This window comes from Mesoplodon bidens, assembly GCF_964165515.1.
Source record: "Mesoplodon bidens genome assembly, contig: HAP1_SCAFFOLD_116, whole genome shotgun sequence".
NCBI lineage: Eukaryota > Metazoa > Chordata > Mammalia > Artiodactyla > Ziphiidae > Mesoplodon > Mesoplodon bidens.
The window spans coordinates 406,090-410,739 of NW_027672444.1; the positions used below are offsets into that span (position 1 = coordinate 406,090).

At 42.9% G+C, this 4,650-nt stretch overlaps 1 pseudogene across 1 annotated transcript; it reads right to left on the reverse strand.

The window, feature by feature from the left end:
- Positions 1-1,197: 1,197 nt before the first annotated feature.
- Positions 1,198-3,817, reverse strand: LOC308610200 (ferritin light chain-like; annotated as a pseudogene). The gene is made up of 2 exons: positions 3,797-3,817; positions 1,198-1,887 (listed from the first exon to the last, which is right to left on the reverse strand). The product of its transcript is annotated as a ferritin light chain-like (transcript).
- Between the last annotated feature and the right edge of the window lie 833 nt (positions 3,818-4,650).

A 4,650-nucleotide genomic window follows, 5' to 3' on the forward strand; every position in this document is an offset into this window, starting at 1 on the left:
GGTTAGCTTCTGTTTTCAGCCATGAGCTATTTCAAGAATTAAACATCATGAATAATACAGGATATAAGAGGAATAGTCTAAAGACGGAAAAGCACATTTTGATTAGGAAAGAGAATTTAAGGCTTAAGTCTTTATTTTTTTTTAAGGAAAACTGCCTTATTACTATGAGATAAGAAAATTGTTTCCTTCTTTTCTTCCTTGCTTTCTTCTTCTTCTTCTTTTCTTTAACCTTTTTTACTTTGGATATTTGGATATTTGACCTCTAAGCTGAGATGACTGGAAATGCCTCCTCTGGGCACTAAATGCTGACACCTCCTGATAAGAGGGAAGCTGCAAAGTAGAAGAATTGACGGTCAGTATGTTGATGTTGGTCTCAAGCACACTGATGTACATTTGTGTATTGGGGAAGGGGAGTGAAGCTTGAGAGTGGGCCAGTGGGGAGGGGTAAATATTTTGTGATGCTGTCTACCTATGGGCTTATAAAGTTTACAGCTGCATTAGGAGGACAAGCACTACCATTCGCATGAAAAGTAGGGCAGACGTCAGTTGCAAAAGCTTCTAGCCATACACATAGGGAAATACATAAATGATACACCTTATTGCATTTACCCATTCACCCTCCCCTGTTCACGCTAATTGGAAATTTCTATCCATTTCAGAGAAGTAACACAACTATCAATCATTTTCCCTGGCACGAATCTTCCAGGAGGAAGAAAATGGAACACGCCTAGCAGCAGAGCTCACGCACTAGCCCATGTGTCTTAGATTTAATATCTGATCACTAGCTGGATTGAAGCCAAGAGGTGGTTCACAAAGTTGCTGCATATTAGAATCACCTGGGGAACTCTGAGACCTCCCCGTGCCCAGGCTCCTCCCTAGACCTACTGAATCAAAATCTCTGGGGCTGGGACCCAGACACCAAAGTTTCTCTTAAAAGCTCTTTAGGGAAAGGGATATGGGAACAGATGTATATGTATAACTGATTCAGTTTGTTATAAAGCAGAAACTAATTAAAAAAATATTTAATACTAAAAAAAAAAAAGAGCTCTTTAGGTAATTCATACGAGCAGCAAAGCTTGAGAACCAGCCCAATAACGGGAACAAACGTATTTCACACAGATAAAGTGGGGCAATTCATATGTTAAAAGAACATGAATATATATATATATATATTTCTTTTTTTCTCTTTATTCTGTTTGTGTTTCAAATAGGCTTTTTTTTTCCTTCTGCAAAAAGCGTTATTGTTTCCATTTGGTCCAAGGCTTGGGAGAGTGCTCCAGGGCGGTTACAAAGCTGCCTAGTGGCTGCAGAGCTGGGCTTCGGGCAGAAGCTCTGATGCCAGAGGGGCTCCTCAGAGGCCGCTGGACTTCAGAGACTCCTGTTTGTGCTCGAGCGTGAGCCTTTCGAAAAGATACTCGCCCAGCACAGCCTGCGGACCAGCCAGCCTGCGGAGGTTGGTCAGGTGGTTGCCCATCTTCTTGATGAGTTTCAGCTGCTCCTCCAGGAAGCGGCTCTCCAGGAAGTCACAGAGGTGAGAGTCTGCGCGGGCAGGACCCAGGGCGCGCAGATCCGATAGTGCCTGGTTCAGGTTCTTCTCCCTAAGAATGGCGGCTTGCACAGTGTCCTGGGTTTTACCCCACTCATCTTGAGAAGGCTTCCGCGCATCCTGGAAGAGGGCGCAGCCGCAGCACTTGTTTTGCATTTTCAAGAGTCGCTGGGCGCCCTCACACTTCTCTTCAGCCAGTTGGCGAAAACTGTGGCCCCCATTGTCCAGAGTCCCACTGTTGCTGTGGAAATAGAAGCTTAGAGAGAGGTAAGTGTCCACAGATGCATGTTGAACAGGCGGTGGATGGCGGCCTCCACCTCGATGGAATAATTCTGACGAACCTGGGAACTCGTGGTTGATCAGTGATAAGGAGCTAAGCTCCAAAAACGGTGTTGGCCTGTCCTGGAGGCTGAGGATAGCTGAGTGGCTGATTCCAAAGGTTGCGACAGGAAGAAATGTTGGAGTGTGGTCGGGGGCTGGAGCAAGGAGCGTCCCTGGGTCTGTTCATTCCAAACACTGTTGAAGCCAAAGACAGATCTGCAGGACTGCCGAGTGCACTGCCTCAAATAGGCTTTGATATAAATGAACAAGAAGTCCAAGCAAGGACAAAACTTACCCTTCCCCCCACCAAAATAGCTGGTGATACTAGAATCTAGATCTGGGAAGGGCTTCTTCCATTACTTTAACATTCCAAGCCACTAGAGCAGTGGTTCTCAAAGTATGGTCACCTTGTAACCAAGCAGTACCCTATGGGGCCTTCCTAGGCCAGACCCATCCTCCATAGCCTCTGCTGTAGTTCCTCTCTGAAGTCCTCAGATAATAGTATCTCAGGCATATTTCTTGAGTTTTCAGATGCTAAAAACCACCACCCAGTGGAAGAAGTTAACTCTTTGATGATCATGAGCACACAGCCCCCAGACCTTCTGGCACCTAAGGATGGATAATGTTACCTGCCCTGTGGCCTCAACATCAGCCAGTCAGATGATTGTGCACGAGCTGATCACATTCCCTGGGACGTCCCTCCCTCACGTGGCCTTTAAAAATGCTTTGCTGAAATCCTTTGGAGATTTCAGGGTTTTTGGAACACGGGCCACCCCTCTCCTTGCTCGATCCTGCAATAAACCTTTCTCTGCCCCAGACTCCAACCTTTCGGTTTGTTTGGCCTCACTGTGCTTCAGACACACGAACGTGCATTCGGTAACAACCTGACCAGCTTTACCAGCGTCCCCTGATAATGTGTCAGATATTCAAGTTTTAGGGCCCTGTCCCAGCCCTATGGAATGAGCAACTCTAGTGGGGCTCAGTGATCTCTGTTATAACTGGCCCTCCAGATGATTTTTATTCACCTTAAAGTTTGAAAATATCTGCATTGTCAGCTGCCAAAGCGTCCACCAGCAGGTGAAGGGGAGAGACGCCTGGAAAAGATAGGGAGTAGCCAAGGCAAGTAGAGCAGCATTTGCCGTGGTAGTAATGGAGAATGTCTTTTCTCCACTGGTTGGCACAGACAAGTATCTGGGGGCAGTGGCAGGGTTATTTAGGATGCTTTACATTTCAATGTAGAGTGACCTCTGTCCTGGTTTGCCAGGGACTTCCCCTGTGTGAGCACTTAAAATCTCATCCTGGCAAACCCCTTAGCCCTGGATTTGAAGAACTTAGGAAATCACATGAAATTTAGGGGAAACATGATCTAGGTTTTGGGCAAGTCACAAGTGCTAATTAAAGCTAAGCAAGTATGGACAACATCTAGCCTTCTTTACCCCTTTGCAGGAAGGTAAATCTGATTGGGTAAAAGAACTTATTGTTAAGAAATCTTTGTAGAAACATCCCCTTCTGCTTAGTCCGCTGGTTCTCACTTCTGGCTAGACAATGGCATCGTCTGAGGAGATTTAAAATGATTTTATTGGTTTAGGATGACCAACTGTTGGTGTGAGGGTTTTTAAAAAGTGCTTCAGATGATTCTAATGTGCAGCCAAATTTAGGTGCCACTGCTTAAGCTTTTGAACCGCTGCTACATATTTTCACCTCATCTTCCTATGAGAATATCCAACTGTAGTTGGTTTGTTTTTTTTTCTTTTTCTTTTTTTAACTGTCTTATTATAAGATTTACTGTCTAAAATAAGATTGAATGTACAGAAAATCCTGCTAGTCCATCTGGTATAGCTGGATCCTTAGAATAATATTGTTAAGATATATACCATTTAAGTGTTGTGATTGGCCTTTTAAAAATGAACATATGCATTGAATTATTACCATCTGTTTTGAAGCTGTCATGTTGGGTAGCTATACCTCTAATCTCTTGCCATTGCTAAATATCTGGACACCTCTTATTAGGAATTGCTTTTAAACATCTTTCGGGGTTAAAACCAAGATTGCTGTATTATTTGTACTGGGACCACAAAAACCTCACAAAGATCCCCCGCTGTACTTTCTACCCCCATGTCTAACCCTTGGCAACTTCTAATCTGTTCTCCATCTCCACAGTTTTGTTATTTTAAGAATAATATGTAAATATCATCATGAATTACTTCATCTTCGGAGATTGGCTTTTTAAAATGTTTCCCTCGGCATCATTCCCTTGAAGTTCATTTCAATTTTTGCATATATTAATAATTTGTTCCTTTTTGTTGCTCGGTAGTATTCTATCATAAGATTTTATCACAATTTGTTTCAACATTCATCCATTGAAAGACATTTTGGGTAGTGGCCAGTTTTGGGCTGTTATAAATAAAACTGCTATGAACATTTATGTGTAAGTTTCTGTGGGAACTTAATGAAGTTTTTGTTTCTTTTGGATAAATGCTCAAGAGTACAATTACTGTGTTGTAGGGTGAATCTACTTTTAGGATTAAAAGAGACGGTCACGCTGTTTCTCAGAGTGGCTAAACCATTTTATTTTCCCACCAGTGATGTGAGATCATTTTTCTATGTACTCACCAGCACTTGATGTTGTCACTATACTTTAATTTTCGTTATTCTCTGATATCTCATTATGGTCTGAATTTGCATTTCCCTAATGGCTAATGATGTTGAGCATCTTTTCATGTGCTTCTTTGCCATGTGTATATTCTCTTCCATGAAATGTCTGTTCCTGTCTTCTGCCTATT